Source organism: Boleophthalmus pectinirostris, unplaced genomic scaffold (assembly GCF_026225935.1).
Source record: "Boleophthalmus pectinirostris isolate CB_2022bp ecotype Guang Dong unplaced genomic scaffold, ASM2622593v1 HiC_scaffold_14, whole genome shotgun sequence".
Taxonomy (NCBI): Eukaryota; Metazoa; Chordata; class Actinopteri; order Gobiiformes; family Gobiidae; genus Boleophthalmus; species Boleophthalmus pectinirostris.
The window spans coordinates 33,355,875-33,378,310 of NW_026571047.1; the positions used below are offsets into that span (position 1 = coordinate 33,355,875).

Sequence of the window (22,436 nt, forward strand, 5' to 3'; positions counted from 1 at the left end):
GCTCGTGTCCCTCGTTCTTCTTCCTCCGCTCGTACAGAAGCGCCCGGAACAGGAAGTACCCGTAGACCAGCTGCCACCTCAGAAAGTGATAGACGAACGACGACAGGAGAGTGACGACGACCAGAGACGAGCTGGTCACGAAGCAGATCAAACTCACGGACTCCCAACACGACTGGACGTTGAAGTTCAGCAGCAGCTCCCCCTGGTGGGACAGCGGATAGGCGCATCTGTACTGAAAAGCGCCGGCCACGTACACCCGTCTTTTTCTCAGGACCCACTGAACGAAGCCGGCGTTGGAGCAGTTACAGACGAACAAATTCCCGGATAAATCGAGATATTCCAGAGAAGGAAGTGACTCCAAAACGTCCTCATCTATGATCTTTAGCTCATTGTCGGCTAAGACCAGCTCCTTCAGTTTGGTCAGATTCGCTCCAGAGATGACATCCAGTGATTTAAGGCGGTTTCCGGACAAGTCGAGTTTTTCCAGGTCTCCGATTGGCTTAAAAATCTTTGGATCCGCATTCTCCCACTGGTCGTTATTTGTGATTTCGAGGTTTAGTAAACGAGGCGTGTAGAGGAACATTTCTGGGTGAGGTTTGCAGAAGAAACGAGTCGATGAAAACGAAGTTAGACTGTCCAGACCTCGGAGAAAATCTCGAGGTAAAACGACACACATGGAGAACGGAAGAGTTACGACTAAAGTTCGCAGCGATGGCATTTTAGAGAACTGCCAGGACTCCACACCTGCGTTTGCTTCCGTGTTGAGAAAAAATGGGCTGTAGCTCAAGTACCTTAAGCACGTCAGTCCGTCAAAAGCCCCGTCGTCGACTACGGTAGCTTTCCCTATCGCCAACTCTTCCAAATGCGTCATGTTTTGGAACACTCCTTTTCGAAGAACGCTGATGTTTTCGTCTGCGTTCAAAACCAAGAGATTTCGCAGAATAATGTTGAAACGCTTGTCGAAACTAAAAATGAAGTTTTTATCGATGTAAAGTTTTCGTAGGCTCAGAAGATCCTCGAACACGCAGCTGTTCAGTTCAGACAGTTGATTGTTACTAAGAACGAGCTCCGTCAACTGAAACAAGCCCGAAAAGTCCGAACACTGCAGATGTGCGATGCCGTTTTTCGCAAGTGATAAAACCGTTAACGTCGAGATGTTTCTTACTGCCGGTGGGACCTGAGATAAAGAATTAGTATTAAGGTTAAGCCTGGAGAGACGCGTTAACATCCGGAGAGAGGACTGGGACAGACTCTTCATGAGGTTTCCGGAAAGATCGAGGTCAGTGACATCAGAACACGCCTGGAGCAGGGAATCGTTTAAAACCGAAAAAGTATTTGCACGCAAGTCCAACTTTCGTAAAGACAGAATCGAGCAGGCGAAGTCCAGCAGACCTCTGTCCAACAAAGTTTCCGCAAGCCTCAGATTCAGGATTTCCAGGGACTTCACGCTTCGGAAAATCAGCTCGTAGGTTTTGATTGTAAAGTTTGTGCCGCTCAAATCGAGAGCGGTGAGATTTTGGAGGAAGGAAGCGTCCGATACGTCCCACTGAAGGTTAGACCGTGTTGGAGACAAATTCAGTGATTTTAAGCGCAAAAAATGTTTTGATGAAGTGTGAATTCTCGTAGAGGGTTTGAACCCAGGTCCAGGTCTGTGACGTTCAATGGAAATGGGAAAGTCTTTGAATCAAAAGTAATTAAAAAGTTGTTTCTTAAATTTAAGACTTGTAACATCGGACAGGAGAAAAATACGTTCACAAAGTCGCTTATTTGAGTCAGATTATTGTGTGGCAAATGTAGCTCCTGAAGATTCGTCAAAGGTCCAAATGCGTCTTTTGAGATAAACTGGATCAGGTTTCCTCCTAAATGCAGATAAGTTAGATTGGAAAGTCCATGGAACATATCTTCGGTTAGGTTTGCGAGTTTATTCTCTTCCAAACTCAGCTGTTTTAAAGCTGGAGAATGTAAAAACGCTCCAGGTTCAATGGATGAAATCTGGTTAAGTTTGAGGTTTAGAGTTTGGAGTTTGTCGAGGCCGGAGAGGTGGTTCAGTCTGAGTCGCGTGAAGTTAAAGTGCCTGACGCTGAGAGACACGGCGGATGTGGGGACGTCCGAGGGCATTTCGGTTAATAACAGACGACCGTCACAGGAGACACGGCGCAAATCCTCGGGGTCCAGACTGCAGCTGCGTAGAGAGAAGAGCTGAGAAGGACGAGGCAGGAGCAGCACAAACAGAAACGAGACGAGAGGAGACGTGTGAGGGTCCATCCTGACACCTGGAACAGACAAACGATACAATTTATGAAGTTCATCACCTGCTTGTTACGTGTCAATCGATCCAGCAAAGGCGTAACGTGACGATAAATACTTGAATCTGATCGGTCAAAGTGTCAAAACAGTGGAACAAGCAGAGAACTCAAACTTTAGTTAAATCCAGATGAGAGAAAAGCACATCGTTCCCTGACCATAAATGCACAAAGCGCTCACCCAGAATTTATCTTTGTTTTTGGTGTTAATTTGGTGAGTTAACCATGGTAAATAATGGTCATAGTGACGGTCTGTGCAACGAACGGGAGGGGGGACAGTCTGCGTGATGTATGAGACGGGGGACGGTCTGCGTGACGAACAGGACGGGGGATGGTCCGCACGACAAATAGGATGAGGGACTGTCCGCACGATGAACGGGACAGGGGGCTGGTCCACGTGACGAATGGAACGGGGGGGGCAGTCCACGCAACAAACAGGACCGGAGATGGTCCGCACGACGAACGGGATGGGGGACCTTCCGCGTGACCAACAGGAGGGAGGACGGTCCACGCGACGTACGTTACGGGGGACGGTCCGCGCAATGAACAGAACCGGGGATGGTCCACGTGACTTACGAGACTGGGGATGGTCCACGCGATTTATGGGACGGGGGATGGTCTGCGCAACGAACGGTCCATGCAATGAACGGGATGAGGGACGGTTCGCGCAACATACAGGACGGGGACGGTCCGCTCGCCGATCAGAAAGGGGGACGGACCGTGCGCTGAACGGGAGGGGTATGGTCCACGCGACGTACGAGAGGGGGGACAGTCTGGGGGACGGTCCACCGCACGACGTACGGGACGGGGACTGTTCCACACGATAAACAATCCATGCGACGAACGGAAGGGGTGACGGTCCACGCGACGAACGGTAGGGGGGATGGTCCATGCGTCGAACGGTAGGGGGGATGGTCCACACAGCGGACGGGATGGGGGACGGTCCACGTGACGAATGGGACAGGGGCTGGTCTGCACGATGAACGGGAAGAGGGGCGGTCTGAGCGACAAATGGGACAGGGGACAGTCTGCGCAACGTACTGGATGGGGGACGGTCCATGCAACATACGGAACAGGTGGACGGTCCACGCGGCGAGCGGGAGGGGGGACGGTCTGCGCGATGAATGGAAGGGGGACGGTCCGTGCAACGAACGGGAGGGGGACGGGGGGGGCCGCGCGATGAACGGGAAGGGGGAACGGTCCGCGCGACGAACGGGAGGGGGGACGGTCCGCGCGCGAACGAACGGGAGGGGGGACGGTCCGCGCGAACGAACGGGAGGGGGGACGGTCCGCGCGACGAACGGGGGGGGACGGTCCGCGCGACGAACGGGAGGGGGACGGTCCGCGCGACGAACGGGAGGGGACGGTCCGCGCGACGAACGGGAGGGGGACGGTCCGCGCGACGAACGGGAGGGGGGACGGTCCGCGCGACGAACGGAGGGGGACGGTCAGTGCAACGAACGGGAGGGGGGACGGTCCGCGCGACGAACGGGAGGGGGGACGGTTTGTGGGACGAATGGGAGGGTGGGCAGTCCGCGTGATGTACAGGATGGGGGACGGTCCACGGGACGAACGGAACGGGGACGGTCCACTCGACGAACAAGCTAACGTTTATTATCTTCACTTCCACTCACACAGGAAGTCATCAAAATAAAAGCGTAACCTTACAATTAAATGCCGTGGACAGCGGCTACAACTCACTCTACATGATCCTGAGGTTTTTATTTCACCATTTTGTCAATAAATCAAGATCTGAACATTAATGACAGACCGAGCAGCCTCTTTTGCCAAAGTCGCTCCTGCTCCCGTTAGTAACAGGTTTGATTGACAGGGTCGCTAAGCACCTGTCTCCTGCCAAACCGGTGACGCAGGTGGGAAGGGGCGAGTATCTTCAACCTCCTCACTCCTGATTGGCTCTGCTTTTGTTGCTATGATCCACGCAGTTGGATTTCCAAAAATGCAACTCGGCTCCAAATTCGCCCCAGTAGCTGCTAACCTTGGTGAGCTTCATTTGACTGTAGCCGAACGCTGTGAGTGACGTCACACTCCCTCAGTCCATGTCTTTATACAGTCTAAGTGTCAGACGCCCAAGTCCTGGTTTAGTTCTGAGTTAGTCCAGATTCGCTCAACCGGTTTGTCAAGTTCAGCCCTCCTGTTGTCTCGCTTTGGTCTCAAATAAGTCCTGGTTTAGTCCTGGTTTAGTCCTGGTTTAGTCCTGGTTTATCTCTACATTAGTCCTGGTTTAGCCCTGTTTTAGTCTTGGTCTAGTCCTGGTTCAGTTCTACTCACGGTGTTGTTGGTTAAAGAGCGTAGGATGACTCGGCTGCGGCTCAAAGTCCTCTCTGTTGTCGGTGGACGAAGCACAAAAACAGGATCGGCAAAACTGCACAGAAGAATTCAACCTATAGAAACTGACGAGTGACAGTAAAGAGCTCTGCAGTACATCAAAACGCAAAGAATTCTGGGACATGTAGTGCATAGTAAATATTTTAAAAGAGACATGCAGAGTTTACTTACAGCAGACCTAAGTACAAATCAACTTTTTAGTATTTTTGACCATGTTTTAGTTGTTTCCTTTTCTCTTTTACCGTCTCGAAGTTGTATTTAGAGCACCCCCCGCCCACCCACTACCCTGTACTTACTTCGTTCTCCAATTTTTTTTACTTAATCACTGATAAATGTAGTTTTCAGCAGCATCGCGTGGTCATTTTGGTGCAAATTAAAGCTGAAAACTAAAAATACCTGTTATTTGCTTGTGTGATCTGCAGATATCCATAGAAGGTGCTGACAGCAGAGTCCTGCACCGGGTCGAGTACCTGCAAATAGTGGCTGAAACATGCGGGGTGAAGCATTTTCTGCTACGTCAAACGCGTCATAGGTGTATCTGCCGCGTCATTGTTGTAGCATCGATGTCATGTGGGAGGGTGGCAGAAATACACTGTAATTTGTTAAAAAAAAAAACACAGAATCAATCTAAAAACACTTGGGCGACAAATACAAGGCCCACACATCACTATCATCTCTAGGCTACGTTCAGACTGCAGGGCTTAACGCTCAATTAGGATTTTTTTGTGAAATCTGATGTTTTTTCGAGGTCGTTCACATTTCCAGTTAAATGTGACTTGTATGTGACTCCAGTGTGAACATTAAACAGCCCAAAAGTGTCCCACATGTGACACTGGAGACACGACGACGTCAACCGCAGCGAGCGTCTCTGTGTTTACAGAAGTTGTCCAAACATGGACGCAGCATCGAGCACCTGGAGATTTTAAAGTTCCTCTCGTACCGGAGCCAGAACATGAACAACTGACTTGTTTTAAGGAGGAGATTGAGAAGGAGAAGGACGAGGTTTTTGGTCGTGGTGTTTTGTGGGGCAGCGGCAGCGACGTCCGTTGAAAGGAACATGTGGATGTGGAGACGGAGCCAAGAGTGGTGAGTGGTGATGTGCTTCACTTCAGTGACACAGAGTTCATTAACAATTTTCTCCTACTTCAGTGCAGAATAGTGACGTTTGTGTCTTGTTGATAACGTGTAGGTGGATGAATGCACTTTGGCCGTTCACACTGAAGTCACATGTCAAAAGATCAGATATGTGTCAGTTTCAGGAGCACATATCCAAGTGTCCTGGGTCACATTTGAAAAAATCAGATCTGTGTCATTGAGGCTGTCATTAAAAGATCAGATACAGGTCACATAGGGGCCAAAAAATCAGATTTGGGTCACTTCAGGCGGTTACACCTTTATCATCAGAAGGCCCCTAGTCAGAAAATCATTCCCTCTTCTATTGGTTTGTCAGCAACATTTCTCTTGAACAATTGAATGTATATTTGATGAAAGCAACAGGGAATAATCCCTGGATATCAGGGAAGAATTAGTAAACTTTTGGATGTTTACCAATTAAAAATGGCTGCAACATCAACATTTTTAGAGATATTGACGTGAAAACGCATAATCATGCAATAACAGCATTAGCTAAGGCCAGAATTACTAAATTTGTTGGTTTACAAACCCACCAATGCTGTATTAAAAGAAAAAGATTTAAAATAAAATTGAAATGAAGGTTGTAGAGCTCGAATTACTGAACATTTTGCAAGTTGTTGCCTGAAAATCAGACAATTATTAACGCTGTTCCACTTAAGACAGACATTTCCACCCAAATCATTATTTCCTCAAACATTTTTGCTGTATTTTAAGGGTTTAATATATTTATCTCTTTTAATATTTACTTTTTTAAATATTTAAAACTTGAAATACAGTTTCATTTGTAACAATTTGTAACACGACCTGAACATGGATTTTCTGACTAGAGGCTCTTCTGATGATGAGGCTGACCCCAGTTCAGGCTGCAGTCTGAACGCAGCCTCAGATTGGCCCTTTCAAATGGTTAAAATAAAAACATTTATGTCTGAAATAATTTACCCTGAAATTTTAACCCTCCAGTTTTTGCTGTATTTTTTTTTTTTTTTGCCAGCTACAGGTCAGATCTGTGGAGAGGCGACCCCCCCTCACAGTCAGAATGTCTGTTTTTCTAGGTATTTCTGAGCTTTAAAACCACCTGTAATTGAATAAATGTAAAGCGGTGCTGTTTAAAGTCACGCTGTGGAACATTCCAGGCAGAGCGGTGGCGTCTCCATGGAAACGGGCGACGTAATACGAGGTTTTAAACGGATGATTTTAACATTAGCAAACGCAGCCGCTCCTCGCCGGGCCACAGGACATTTAAAACCAATCTGAGCGTACAGCACTTTTCATCTCTCACCTGTCACATAAATAACTCTAACTGATGGAGCGAGGGAACGAGGGAGGAAAGGAAGGAAGGAAGGAAGGAAGGAGGGAAGGAGGGAAGGAGGGAGGGGGATAAAAGTAAGCGAGGTTACAGAGGGTTAGATGAAAGGGAGGGGAGAAGAGAGATAGAGAAAAGAAACATACAGGGGATAAGATGAAGACAGAGAGAGAGAAAGAGCGGAGGAGAGAAAGGAAAAAAAGAGAAATAGAGAGAGAGAGAGAGGAGTGAAAGAGGAAAGAGTCCGGGGGGAATACAGGAGGATGTGGAGGTTAATAGAAAAAGAGAGATGCAGAAATGGAGGGATAAAGAGATGAGACAAGATGTAAACTAGAAAACGAGAGAAAGACAAAATCGATGGAGAGAGAGAAAGAGAGAGGGAGAGGGATAGAGGGAAGGAGAGAAAAGGAGAGAGAGGGACTTACTTTTACTTGAGTCATTTCTTGGATGAATTTTATGTTTATTTTGAAGTAACGTTACTTTTACTTGAGTACAGTTTTTGGCCACTCTGACACCTCTGGGTTTAGTCCCATTGCAGTCCTGGTTTAGTCCTGATTTAGACCTGGTTTAGACCTGGTTTAGTCCTGGTTCAGACCTGGATTTGTCTTGGTTTAGTCCCATTATAATCCTAGTTTAGCCCTGGTTTAATCCTGGTTTAGCCCTGGTTTTGTCCCATTATAATCCTGGTTTAGACCTGGTTTAGTCCTGGTTTAGTTCTAGTTTAGTCCTGGTTTAGTCCTGAATTTGTCCTGGTTTAGTCCTGGTCCAGTCCTGGTTCAATCCTGGTTTAATCCTGGTTTAGTCCTGGATTTAGTCCTGGTTTAGCCCTGGTTTTGTCTGATTCTAATCCTGGTTTAGTTCCGGTTTAGTCCCATTCTATTCCTGGTTTAGTCCTGGTTTAATCCTGGTTTAGTCCTGGATTTGTCCCATTATAATCCTGGTTTAATACCCTTGTAATCTTGGTCTAGTCCTGGTCTAGTCCCTTTATAATCCTGGTTTAGTCCCATTATAATTCTGGTTTAGTCCCATTATAAATCTGGTTTAGTCCTTGTTCAGTACATTTTCAGCCCAAGTTCAGTCCTGGTTTAGTCCTGGTTCAGTCCTGGTTTAGTCCTGGTTCAGTCTTGGTTCAGTCCTGGTTCAGTCCTGGTTCAGTCCTGGTTTAGTCCTGGTTCAGTCCTGGTTCAGTCCTGGTTCAGTCCTGGTTCAGTCCTGGTTTAGTCCTGGTTCAGTCCTGGTTTAGTCCTGGTTCAGTCCTGGTTCAGTCCTGGTTTAGTCCTGGTTAAGACCTGGTTTAGTCCTGGTTCAGTCCTGGTTCAGTCCTGGTTTAGTCCTGGTTTTAGTCCTGGTTCAGTCCTGGTTTAGTCTGGTTTCAGTCCTGGTTTAGTCCTGGTTTAGTCCTGGTTCAGTCCTGGTTTAGTAGTCCTGGTTTAGTCCTGGTTCAGTCCTGGTTCAGTCCTGGTTTAGTCCTGGTTCAGTCCTGGTTCAGTCCTGGTTCAGTCCTGGTTTAGTCCTGGTTCAGTTTCCTTAGTCCTGGTTCAGTCCTGGTTCAGTCCCTGGTTTAGTCCTGGTTCAGTCCTGGTTCAGTCCTGGTTTCAGTCCTGGTTTCAGCCCAAGTTCAGTCCTGGTTTAGTCCTGGTTCAGTCCTGGTTTAGTCCTGGTTCTGGTTCAGTCCTGGTTTAGTCCTGGTTCAGTCCTGGTTTAGTCCTGGTTTAGTCCTGGTTAGTTCCTGGTTCAGTCCTGGTTTAAGTCCTGGTTCAGTCCTGGTTCAGTCCTGGTTCAGTCCTGGTTCAGTCCTGTTTCAGTCCTGGTTCAGTCCTGGTTCAGTCCTGGTTCAGTTCAGTCCTGGTTCAGTCCTGGTTCAGTCCTGGTTCAGTCCTGGTTCAGTCCTGGTTCAGTCCTGGTTCAGTCCTGGTTCAGTCCTTTTCAGTCCAAGTTCAGTCCTGGTTTAGTCCTGGTTCAGTCCTGGTTCAGTCCTGGTTCAGTCCTGGTTCAGTCCTGGTTCAGTCCTGGTTTAGTCCTGGTTCAGTCCTGGTTCAGTCCAAGTTCAGTCCTGGTTTAGTCCTGGTTCAGTCCTGGTTCAGTCCTGGTTTAGTCCTGGTTCAGTCCTGGTTCAGTCCTGGTTCAGTCCTGGTTTAGTCCTGGTTTCAGTCCTGGTTCAGTCCTGGTTTCAGTCCTGGTTCAGTCCTGGTTCAGTCCTGGTTTAGTCCTGGTTCAGTCCTGGTTCAGTCCTGGTTCAGTCCTGGTTCAGTCCTGGTTTAGTCCTGGTCTGGTCACAGGAGCTGTTTGTTGCTCCCACGTTGCTTCACGTTGACAGTTTCAATTCCTCTGGGGGGTTTTTCTTCTTCTTCTGTTCTGACTGTGTTTCAGTTCATGTCGGCATCAGAGGAGCAAACTCTCTCCAGGTGAGTGACCAACATTCAACTCTTTAAACCGCAAAAGAAAAGAAAATACTGGTTTGAATCAGAACTAAAGTAGAATTTGGACTTTTTTATAAATTTTAATCTTAAATGATTTCCGCATTAAAAAAACTATTGTTGGATCTGGGCTGGACTGGGCACATCACACTAGAACAGAGCGTTTTTTACATTTGGACCAAAATGACGATTCAACGCTGCCCAATCCTATGAGTATCACCGATTAAGATTATTTTTTTTTTGAGCAATTTATTTTCATAATTTTCAGAAAACAAAAAAACAAAAAAAAAAAAAAAACGGTATATTAAAAGAAAAAAGATATGTACACTACCAGTCAAAAATTTTAGAACATCCTAATTTTCCAGTTTGTTTCCAGTTTGTTTCTGGTTTAGTCCCATTATAATCCTGGTTTAGTCCTAGTTTGGTCCTGCTTTAGTCCTGGTTTATTTCTAGTTTAGTTCCATTATAATCCTGGTTTAGTCCCATTATAATCCTGGTTTAATAATGGTTGAATCCTGGTTTGTTTCTAGTTTAGTTCCATTATAATCCTGGTTTAGTCCCATTATAATCCTGGTTTAATAATGGTTGAATCCTGGTTTGTTTCTAGTTTAGTTCCATTATAATCCTGGTTTAGTCCTGCTTTAGTCCTGGTTTATTTCTATTTTAGTCCCATTATAAACCTTTTCTAGTCCTGGTTTAGTCCCATTATAATCCTGGTTTAGTCCTGGTTTAGAGTCATTATAATCCTGGTTTATTTCTAGTTTAGTCCCATTATAATCCAGGTTTAGTCCTGGTTTAGTCCCATTATAATCCTGGTTTAGTCCTAGTTTAATAATGGTTAATCCTGGTTTGTTTCTAGTTTAGTCCCATTATAATCCTGGTTAAATCCTGGTTTCCTGGTCCTCCTCATCTAGTCCTGGTTTTGTCCTCTTGTGATCTTGATCTAGTCCTGGTCTAGTCCCATTATAATCCCGGTTTAGTCCTGTTTAGTTCCATTATAATTATTCATTGCAATTCAAGTCGTGCAAGTCCAGCGAAGAGTTTGAAATGGTACAAAGGTTAAAACTGAACAAACAGAGGTTTAAAAAAAAGATAAAAGTCAAAGCTCTGCCAAAACCACCTCAGGAAAAAAGAACAAGACGGTAAAACTTGAAAACCTGGAGTGTCCAGCAGCAGCGCAGTGTCCAGACTTAAACCCATGGAGCTGGTTTGGGATGAACTGGACAGAAGAGTGAAGCAACCGACAAGTGCCACACATTTATGGAAACTTCTGCAACAGACTTAGGAAGAACTTTATGAACAATATTTGATTTCTATTGTAAAAAAGAACGAGCCACGAGTGAGTTCAGCTGTTATATCTGACAAAGATGGAAACTTTCGTCAATCAAAAGTTTAGAATACGTTCTGGTCAAACAGGAAACAGGAAAAACTGGAAAAAGTCTGATTTTCTAAAACTTTTGACCAGTAGTGTGTACATGTTAGGAGTGTAACGATACGATGAACCTCACTGTACGATATTTATTGTGATATCATGGGAAAACTCATGATATGGAGGGGAGGTTCATGATTAGGAATGTAACAATATCCAAATGTCTCAGTACAATATTGTCTCATGATATGATATTTATTGTGATATTTTGTGGAGGTGAACAAAACTGTTATAATATATGCAGTGTTGGGAAGGTTTCTTTTAAAATGTAATCCCCTACAGATTACAGATTACACACACCAAAATGTAGTTTGTAACAGAATCCATTAAATTATTTACCATGAGTAATGTAATCTGAATACTTTGGATTACTTGTTATGCTTTTTAAAACTACATGAATGTACCAACCACATCCTGATAATTCATGTTTGTTCTCTTCAAACTGGCTGAGCCCAAGAACAGAACAGAACCATGAACAGACTTTTGTTTGCTGTAGAGAAGCAAAGACGAGGGTCTTAACATGATCAGTTTAGTCTGATAAAAGACAAGAAAAAGATCAGTCTTTTCTTAAACATATTAAAAATATTATTGATAGAAAAATGTTTTCTATATGAGATCACTGCTGCCTTCAATTATGTCCACCCAAAATGAAGCGGAATCAGATTATTAACAACGACGATTATTAACAACGACGATTATTAACAACGACGATTATTAACAACGACGATTATTTACAACGACGATTATTAACAACGACGATTATTAACAACGACGATTATTAACAACGACGATTATTAACAACCTCATCCACTGTGTGACTGACACCACCGACGTCAACAAGACGTTTACGTAGATCTGGAATTACCGAAATAAATGTTTAAAAATGGGATGCAGTCCAAAATGTGTAATCCATTTATTTCAACAAAGTAACTGTAATCCAATTACCACTCACTGAAACAGTAACTGTAACTGAATACAGTTACTCATCATTTGTACTCTGATTATGTAACTCCGATACATATAATCTGTTACTCCCCAACACTGCACATATGCTACTTTTTCCTCTTAAAACACCTTGACAAGACTTAATCCAAACAACTAAGACTTAAAAAGGCTCAGAACTGTTATTTCTTCATGTCGTCTGCACTGAAATGGATGTATGCATGTGCGCACATACTGTAACAATAACCAAAATATCGTGATATCGTATCGTCAGAAGTCTCACAATAATATCGTGGACCATCACAATATATCGAATTATAAGTTCCTTTGCTTAAATGCATAGTTTTATAGCAGCAACAGGTTATAAACATCAGAAACTACAGAAATATGTTTTTTACTTGAATTCTTGGGATTATGACTGAAATAATTCACACCTAAAAAAGCGAAAAAGTGTCCTATCTACAATTATATCAACCTCTTCAAAATATCGTAATAAATAAATAAATATCGTGATAATATCGTACTGACAGATTTGGATATCGTTACATCTCTAGTACATATATAAATACAAATGAGGGGATAATTAATATTACCAATCGGGACTGTACATTATCTACCTTTCATGTTTTGGGTTTTTTTTTTTTTTTTCCTTTTTCTTCTCCTTTTTATTTCCTTTTTTCTTTTTATGAATTGTACATTGCTCAAACATGAATCACTCTAAATATGACTTCACTTGGAGAGGAGCATTGTGTAACTTTTCTGGTGGAGGCTCCGTCAGACGCTTTTCTCCACGGATATTTAGTTGTCGCTTTGCCCGGAATGTTCCACAGTACGGCATTAAACCGTTCTATCGTCGTGGAGACCAAACCAGACCGCGTCACAGGTCAGATCTGCGGAGAGGCGACCCCGCTCACAGTCAGAATGCCTGTTTTTCACTGTATTTTTGGGCTTTAAAACCGCCTGTGATTGAGTAAATGTGAAGTCGAAGTGTTTAAAGTCACATTGTGGAACATTCCAGACAGAGCGATGACGTATCCATAGAAACCCCTAACCAGAAAAGTGACACAGTGCACCTTTAATATCTATACTGAGGGTTCTTTATTGTATAAGCAGCTCTTGAGGTCCTGTCTGCATCTAATTGTAGCGTTTTATTGTCTCAGAATCAGAAAGTGTGTGGTTGCCATGCTAGTTGTTGCAAAACTTTACTCTGGTTTCTTCTCTGGAGTTGTGAAAAGCTCCTATAAACTCATCAAGGTGAATCTGTGTAGCATTCGTTCATTTGTTTTCTCAAAATAAAACCAAAAATAAGAAAATGAAAAAACAGGACTAAACCAGGACAAAAACAGGTCTAAAACAAGACTAAACCAGGACTAAATTGGTCTCAGTTTTGGTCCTGGTCTGGTCCTGGTCTAGTCCCAGTCTCAGTCCTGATCACTCAACAGTCTACTTGGGTGCACCTCCGGGCCTGTTCCGATACTCCTGGTTCAGTCCTGTTTTAGTCCTGTTCAGTCCTGTTTTAGTCCCGTTTTAGTCCTGGTTCAGTCCTGGTTTAGTCCTGTTTTAGTCCTGTTTTAGTCCTGGTTTAGTCTTGGTTTAGTCCTGGTTCAGTCCTGGTTCAGTCCTGGTTCAGTCCTGTTTTAGTCCTGTTTTAGTCCTGGTTCAGTCCTGGTTTAGTCTTGGTTTAGTCCTGGTTTAGTCCTGGTTCAGTCTTGTTTTAGTCCTGGTTTAGTCCTGGTTCAGTCTTGTTTTAGTCCCATTTTAGTCCTGGTTCAGTCCTGGTTTAGTCCTGGTTCAGTCCTGTTTTAGTCCTGTTTTAGTCCTTGTTCAATCCTGTTTAAGTCCTGTTTTAGTCCTGGTTCAGTCCTGGTTTAGTCCTGGTTTAGTCCTGGTTCAGTCTTGTTTTAGTCCTGTTTTAGTCCCGTTTTAATCCTGGTTCAGTCCTGGTTTAGTCCTGGTTCAGTCTTGTTTTAGTCCTGGTTCAGTCCTGGTTTAGTCCTGTTTAAGTCCTGTTTTAGTCCTGGTTCAGTCCTGTTTTAGTCCCGTTTTAGTCCCGTTTTAATCCTGGTTCAGTCCTGGTTTAGTCCTGGTTCAGTCTTGTTTTAGTCCTGGTTTAGTCCTGGTTCAGTCTTGTTTTAGTCCCATTTTAGTCCTGGTTCAGTCCTGGTTTAGTCCTGGTTCAGTCCTGTTTTAGTCCTGTTTTAGTCCTGGTTCAGTCCTGGTTTAGTCCTGGTTTAGTCCTGGTTCAGTCTTGTTTTAGTCCTGTTTTAGTCCCGTTTTAGTCCTGGTTCAGTCCTGGTTTAGTCCTGGTTCAGTCTGTTTTAGTCCTGTTTTAGTCCTGGTTCAGTCCTGTTTTAGTCCTGGTTTAGTCCTGGTTCAGTCCTGTTTTAGTCCTGGTTCAGTCCTGTTTTAGTCCTGGTTCAGTCCTGTTTTAGTCCTGTTTTAGTCCTGGTCCAGTCCGGCATCACAGTTTAAGTCACGTAAACGGGAAACGACCATCATCTGTTTTTTCCATTTTTCACTTAAACAAAAAATCGAAAAACAAAAAAATCGTTATCATTTCAAAAATTTTTATTTGGTTTTATTTTGAAAAACAAATGAATGAATGACACACAGATGGAGGTGAGTAATGAGGACGCTCTGACTGCAGAAGGTGACTGAGGAAGAACTTCGAACCACCGCAAACTGTTTTAAATGAACTAGTTCTGTTTTCCCACGTTTTTAAGTCGCTAAAAAATCAGGTAGAGCGACTTTCGAACTGTACGAGCGTCACGAGTGGCCGTTTACATTAGTTTGTTTTAGTCGTGTGCCCTTGTTGAACTCTTTGTGTTTCTGCTTTTTCAAGTCGAGTTTTGCAGAACTGACCTCATTATTTCTAACACGGGGCAGATTACAAAAGGGGCTTTTCCAAAATGGAGAACAATACAGGATTACTCAAACTCGTATGACCCAATGAAAACGCCGCACAGATTTAATGTTGTTAAAGAGTCTCCCCTCCCTTTCCTCTCCGTGTTAAGTCACTCCCCCTTCAGAGCGCTGTCACAACACGGTCACAATCAGCGTGCGTCCCGCTAACGAAACTCCGGCGCATCGCATCAGGTTTGGTCCTGGTTTGTTTCTGGTTTAGTGCCATTATAATCCTGGTTTAGTTTTGGTTTAGTCCCATTATAATCCTGGTTTAGTTTTGGTTTAGTCCCATTATAATCCTGGTTTAGTTTTGGTTTAGTCATTATAATCCTGTTTTAGTTTTGGGTTAGTGTCATTATAATCCTGGTTTAGTTTTGGGTTACTCCCATTATAATCCTGGTTTAGTTTTGGGTTAGTCCCATTATAATCCTGGTTTAGTCCCATTATAATCCTGGTTTAGTTTTGGTTTAGTCCCATTATAATCCTGGTTTAGTTTTGGTTTAGTGTCATTATAATCCTGGTTTAGTTTTGGGTTAGTGTCATTATAATCCTGGTTTAGTTTTGGTTTAGTCCCATTATAATCCTGGTTTAGTTTTGGGTTAGTCCCATTATAATCCTGGTTTAGTTTTGGTTTAGTCCCATTATAATCCTGGTTTAGTTTTGGTTTAGTCCCATTATAATCCTGGTTTAGTTTTGGTTTAGTCCCATTATAATCCTGGTTTAGTTTTGCTTTAGTGTCATTATAATCCTGGTTTAGTCTTGGTTTAGTCCCATTATAATTCTGGATTAGTCCTGGTTTGGTCCTGCTATAGTCCTGATTTGTTTCTGGTTTAGTTCCATTATAATCCTGATCTAGTCCTGGTCTTGTCCTTTTGTAATATTTCTCTAGTCCTGATCTAGTCTTGGTCTAGTCCTGGTCTAGTCTTGGTCTAGTCCTGGTTTAATCCCATTATAATTCTGGTTTAGTACTGTTTAGTCCCATTATAATCCTGGTTAAATCCCATTGTAATCCTGATCTAGTCCTGGTCTAGTCCCATTATAATCCTAGTTTAGTCCTGGTTTGGTCCTGCTTTAGTCCTGGTTTGTTTCTGGTTTAGTGCCAGTATAATCCTAATCTAGTCCTGGTCTTGTCACCTTGTAATCTTGGTCTAGTCCCGGTATAGTCCTGGTCTAGTCTAGTCTTGGTTTAGTCTTGGTCTAGTCTTGGTCTAGTCCCATTATAATTCTGGTTTAGTCCCATTATAATCCTGATCTAGTCCTGGTCTTCTCCTCTTGCAATCTTGGTCTAGGCCTGATCTAGTCTTGGTCTAGTCCTGGTTTAGTCCCATTATAATTCTGGTTTAGAGTCATTATAATCCTGGTTTTGTCCTGGTTTGGTCCTGCTTTAGTCCTGGTTTGTTTCTAGTTTAGTCCCATTATAATCCTGGTTTCATCCAAGTTTATTTCTGGTTTAGTCTCATTATAATCCTTTTTACATCCTGGTTTAGTCCCCATTATAATACTTGTTAAATCCTGGTTTAGTCCCATTATAATCCTTGTTAAATCCTGGTTTAGTCCCATTATAATCCTTGTTAAATCCTGGTTTAGTCCCATTATAATCCTTTTTACATCCTGGTTTAGTCCCATTATAATACTTGTTAAATCCTGGTTTAGTCCCATTATAATCCTTGTTAAATCCTGGTTTAGTCCCATTATAATCCTTGTTAAATCCTGGTTTAGTCCCATTATAATCCTAGTTGAGTCTTAATACCACCTGTAAGTAAATAAATGTAAAGTAGAGCTGTTTAATGTCACATTATGGAACATTTCAGGCAGAGCAGTGACGTCCCCATAAAAATAAAAAGGTGAGGGGCCCCTTACGAAGTCTAGTTGTCATAATAAGTCTAATTTGAACGGATCTGTGTGTTCCAGGTGTCAGGATGGACCCTCACACGTCTCCTCTCGTCTCGTTTCTGTTTGTGCTGCTCCTGCCTCGTCCTTCTCGGCTCTTCTCTCTACGCAGCTGCAGTCTGGACCCCGAGGATTTGCGCCAAGTCTCCTGCGACGGTCGTAATTTATTAACCGAAATGCCCTCGGACGTCCCCACATCCGCCGTGTCTCTCAGCGTCAGGAACTTTAACCTCACACGACTCGGACTGAACCACCTCTCCGGCCTCGACAAACTCCGAACTCTAAACCTCGGACGCAACCAGATTTCGTCCGTCGAACCTGGAGCGTTTTTACATTCTCCGGCTTTGAAACATCTGAGTTTGGATTGGAATGAACTCACAAACTTAACCGACGATATGTTCCGTGGACTTTCCGATCTAACTTATCTGCATTTAGGGGGAAACCTGATCCAGTTTATCTCAAAGGACGCGTTTGGACCTTTGATGAACCTTCAGGAGCTACATTTGCCGAAAAATAATCTGACCGAAATAGGCGACTTCGCGATCGCGCTTTCTTCGTGTCCAATGTTACGAGTTTTATTTCTGGGAGAGAACAGTTTAACTTCATTTGAATCGAAAAATTTCCCGTTTCCTTTGAACGTCACGGACCTCGACCTGAACTCAAACCCTCTACGAGAATTTACACTACATCACGATATTTTTCCGCGTTTAAAATCACTCAATGTGTCAGTAAATCCTTCTGACGTTCAGTGGGACGTATCAGACAGTTCCTTTCTTCAAAATCTAAAAATAATTAATTTGAGCGCTACAAATTTTACGATCGAAACGTACAAGCTGATTTTCCGAAGTGTGAACTCACTGGAAATGCTCGATCTCTCCGTTGGAACTTTGTCCGGCAGAGGTCTTTTGGACTTCGCCTGCGCAGTTCCATCTTTACGAAAGTTAGATTTAAGCGTAAACGATATATTTTTTTTAAACGGCTCTCTGCTCCGGCCGTGCCCTGACGTCACCGACCTGGATCTTTCGAGCAACGGAATGAAAAACCTGTCCGAGTCGTCGCTCCGGATGTTAACGCGTCTCTCCAGGCTTAACCTCACGATGAACTTCTTATCTCAAGTCCCGACGGCCGTAAGAAACATCTCGACTTTAAAGTTCTTGTTGCTTTCGTCGAATTTCATCGAGCAGCTGCGGTGTTCGGACTTCGCAGGTTTGTCTCAGTTGACGGAGCTCGTTCTTAGTAATAATCGTTTGTTTGAGCTGAACAACTGTGTCTTCGAGGATCTCTGGAGCCTACAGAAACTTTACATCGACAGGAATTTTCTTTACACTTTTGAGAATAGTTTCAATGACCCTTTGCAGAATCTTTTGGTTTTGGACGCGGAGGATAACATCGAAATTCTTAATCGGGGAGTTTTCAACATCCTGTCGCATCTGAGGGAATTAACTGTAGGTAAAGGTACGATAATGAACGATGGGGTTTTTGACGGTCTCACGGACTTAAGGTACTTGAGTTACAATCTCGGTTTTCTCAGTACCAGCGCAGCCTCCGGAGGGCGCTCACTCTCCTCGCTTTTCACTGATCTGCCGTCACTGCGAACTTTGGTAATCGCGTTTTCGTATAAACTCTGCGTCGTTTTACCTCGAGATTTTCTCCGAGGTCTGGACAGTCTAACTTCGTTTTCATCGACTCGTTTCTTCTGCAAACCTCACCCAGAAATGTTCCTCTACACGCCTCATTTGCTAAATCTCGAAATCACAAATAACGACCAGTGGGAGAATCCGGATCCAACGCTTTTTAAACCCATCGGAGACCTGGAAAAACTCGATTTGTCCAGGAACCGCCTTAAGTCGCTGGATGTCATCTCTGGAGCGAATCTGACCAAACTGAAGGAGCTGGTCTTAGCCGACAATGAGCTAAAGATCATAGATGAGGACGTTTTGGAGTCACTTCCTTCTCTGGAATATCTCGATTTATCCGGGAATTTGTTCGTCTGTAACTGCTCCAACGCCGGCTTCGTTCAGTGGGTCCTGAGAAAAAGACGGGTGTACGTGGCCGGCGCTTTTCAGTACAGATGCGCCTATCCGCTGTCCCACCAGGGGGAGCTGCTGCTGAACTTCAACGTCCAGTCGTGTTGGGAGTCCGTGAGTTTGATCTGCTTCGTGACCAGCTCGTCTCTGGTCGTCGTCACTCTCCTGTCGTCGTTCGTCTATCACTTTCTGAGATGGCAGCTGGTCTACGGGTACTTCCTGTTCCGGGCGCTTCTGTACGAGCGGAGGAAGAAGAACGAGGGACGCGAGCACGTTTACGACGCGTTCGTTTCCTACAACGTTCACGACGAGGAGTGGGTTTACCGCCAACTGGTGCCCGAGCTGGAGGAGCGACAGGGATGGAAGTTATGTCTGCACCACCGAGACTTTGAGCCCGGTGAGTGACGCCGCGTTATAACGACATGTCACGTTCTGATGTCGATTCCTCGTCGCAAACACACCTGGAGTTGTGTTTTGTTTCAATGGCCACGTTTACATGATGTTTTTAAAAATGAATGAATTGTTCAGAATTAAATAGTTCGGACGTATTTACATCGACCAGAAGAAAACACACACTTCAGCTGAATCAGTTTGTCATTCGTTCATTCGTTTTTCAAAATAAAACCAAAAATAAGAAAACGAGAACTATTTTCTTCATTATATGTCTCCAAAAACAAAATGAAATAAACAGATAACCATTTGTTTTTTCAGTTTTCTAACGACCATTTCCCGTTTCCATGACTTAAGCTGTGATGCCGGACTGAACCAGGACTAAAACAGGACTAAACCAGGACTAAACTGGTCTCTGTCCCAGTCTGGTGCCGTTCTCAGTCCTGGTCTCATTTGTGGTCTGAGTCCGGTCTCAGTTCTGGTCTCAGTCCTGGTCTGGTCCCGGTCTGGTCCCGGTCTCAGTCCTGGTCTCAGTTGTGGTCTGGGTCCGGTCTCAGTCCTGGTCTGATCCCAGTCTGGTCCCGATTTAGTCCTGGTCTCAGTCCTGATCACTCGACAGTCTACGCAGGTGCACCTCCAGGCCCGACCTGACACTCAGTCCTGGTTCAGTCCTGGTTCAGTCCTGGTTCAGTCCTGGTTCAGTCCGTAAAGTCCGACTTTGCATTTTAAGTCACAGAAATGGGGATAATCATTTTAATTAGGATTTGAGTCTTTACATGGTCTTTTTAAAGTGGAATTTATTTTTATTTTGAATAAAATTATTTTTATTCTGACTTTAATTATTTTTATTCAGAATTAAATCTGCCATGTAAACAAACTCACAAATCCTGCATGTTTAGGCTGAGTTCTTCTCTCAAACAGAAAACACTCCACCTTGTGATGTCATGTAGTAGAACAGGAAGTGCTCCACTGTGTTTTTAAACTTCACACACCTTCACTAGAATCATTTGGAAAAGTTCAGCCCTGGATTTGCCCGTCTGTACTAAATTAAAGGCAAAAGGAGCTGTTAACTTGAGAACTACAGCTTCATGACATCACAAGAGCTGTTTTCAGGCCGGTCAGAACTGGGAACCAAAGTGTTCGAACCATTTACATGAATCCATGACGCGTCATCGACAGAGTGAATTTACCACCAAATAAAAACAAGGCCGTACAAAACACAGGGAGGAAAATAACAATCATGGATCACATCATCGACACCAGCAGCGTTTGTATTTATACACGTCATTATTTATGTGTCGAGCTCTGACACAACATGGATCTGCTGAGGAGAAGACGACAGCGACGCCCAATCCAAAGATGTAAACTTATCCAGTGAACACAGACACATGCAAGAAGAACAGCACGAAATAGTTTTTGTAGACTTAAAACTTTTAATTTCATACGTGATAGTTTCAGTTGCTCTTTGTTTGTTTATTTTACTGTGTGTGACCCGGATGAATGTGCTGACGTCTTCTGTGTCGTCACGGTTCACTTAGAAAAAACAAGTTTTACTTGGTTCCCGTTGGGAGACAACTTTTCAGTTCCCAAACGCTCTGATTTCCGGCGTGAACACGTGAGTTGGTTCAAGATTTGGTGCAGGAACCGGCACCGGCACGGTTCTATGTCTCCCTGAAAACGCTTAAGGTGGATCACAGTTATTATTATTTTATCCCACATACACATGTTTTTTGAGCAGTGTTAATATTTATGGTCCAGTGTTTCTGTTCTTCTGTTTTTTCAGGAAGAGAAATCATGGAGAACATCACAGACGCGATCTTACAGCAGCAGGAAAACTCTGTGTGTGATCAGCGCTCAGTATCTGCAGAGCGAGTGGTGCTCACGAGAAATACAGATGGCCAGGTACACACTCCTCTTAGACCTGGTTTAGTCCTAGTTCAGTCCTGGTTTAGACCTGGTTTAGACCTGGTTTAGTCCTGGTTTAGACCTGGTTTAGTCCTGGTTCAGTCCTGGTTCAGACCTGGCTTAGTCCTGGTTTAGTCCTGGTTTAGTCCTGGTTTAGTCCTGGTTCAGTCCTGTTTTAGTCCTGATTCAGTCCTGGTTCAGTCCTGTTTTAGTCCTGGTTCAGTCCTGGTTCAGTCCTGTTTTAGTCCTGGTTCAGTCCTGGTTCAGTCCTGTTTTAGTCCTGGTTTAGTCCTGGTTCAGTCCTGGTTTAGACCTGGTTTAGTCCTGGTTCAGTCCTGGTTCAGTCCTGGTTTAGTCCTGGTTCAGACCTGGTTCAGTCCTGGTTTCAGTCCTGGTTCAGTCCTGGTTTCAGTCCTGGTTTAGTCCTGGTTCAGTCCTGGTTCAGTCCTGGTTCAGTCCTGGTTTAGTCCTGGTTCAGTCCTGGTTCAGTCCTGGTTCAGTCCTGGTTCAGTCCTGGTTTAGTCCTGGTTCAGTCCTGGTTCAGTCCTGGTTTTAGTCCTGGTTTAGTCCTGGTTCAGTCCTGTTTTAGTCCTGGTTTAGTCCTGGTCCGGTCTTGTTTTAGTCCTGTTTTAGTCCTGCTTTAGACCTGGTTTAGTCCTGTTTTAGTCCTGGTTTAGTCTTGTTTTAGTCCTGGTTCAGTCCTGGTTCAGTCCTGGTTCAGTCCTGGTTCAGTCCTGGTTCAGTCCTGGTTCAGTCCTGGTTCTGGTTCTGTGTGTGTGTAGTTTCCGTCTGTTCGATGAGCAGAAGGACGTGTTGATCCTGTTGTTTCTGGAGGAGTTCTCGTCGGATCAGCTGAGTCCGTTCTACCGCATGAGGAAGCTGGTGAGGAGCCGCACGTACCTGAGCTGGACCCAGAACCACGGGGCCCTGTTCTGGGAGAGAGTCCGACAGGCCCTGCAGTCCGGCAACGAGCCCACGGACCCACACCACCCGCTCACCACCCACATCTGACTGCTGAAGTCCAGATGACGGTCGCCCTGAAGCCCCCTGAAGACCCTATGAGTCTGTGTGTCCAAAAATAAGAAAACGAAAAAAAACAACTGTTGTCTTCATTATTTGTCTCCAAAACCAAAATTAAAAAATGGAAAAGGATTCATATTTTTAAATTTTCGATTTTGTGTTCAAATGAAAAATGTAAAAAACAGATAATGGCCGTTTCCCGTTTCTGTGTTTTAAACTGCGATTGTTTAACATGTCTAACAAAATAACACTATTCACCTGAAAAAATGTACATGTGCATAGACAGAAATGATAGAAAAACGTGCATATTTGACTGTAGTTGAGCATAAAATAAATAAAATTATCCACTGTAAAACTGTAGATGTAGGTTTAGTCCTGGTTTAGTTCTGGTTTAGTCCTGGTTTAGTTCTGGTTTAGTTCTGGTTT

At 44.0% G+C, this 22,436-nt stretch overlaps 2 pseudogenes; one reads left to right on the forward strand and one right to left on the reverse strand.

Moving 5' to 3' along the window:
* The window catches only part of LOC129407859 (toll-like receptor 13), a 7,744-nt pseudogene extending 5,479 nt beyond the window's left edge, over positions 1–2,265 (reverse strand).
* Positions 2,266–14,521: 12,256 nt separating this feature from the next.
* LOC110174086 (toll-like receptor 13) lies at positions 14,522–22,069 on the forward strand (annotated as a pseudogene).
* Positions 22,070–22,436: the final 367 nt, after the last annotated feature.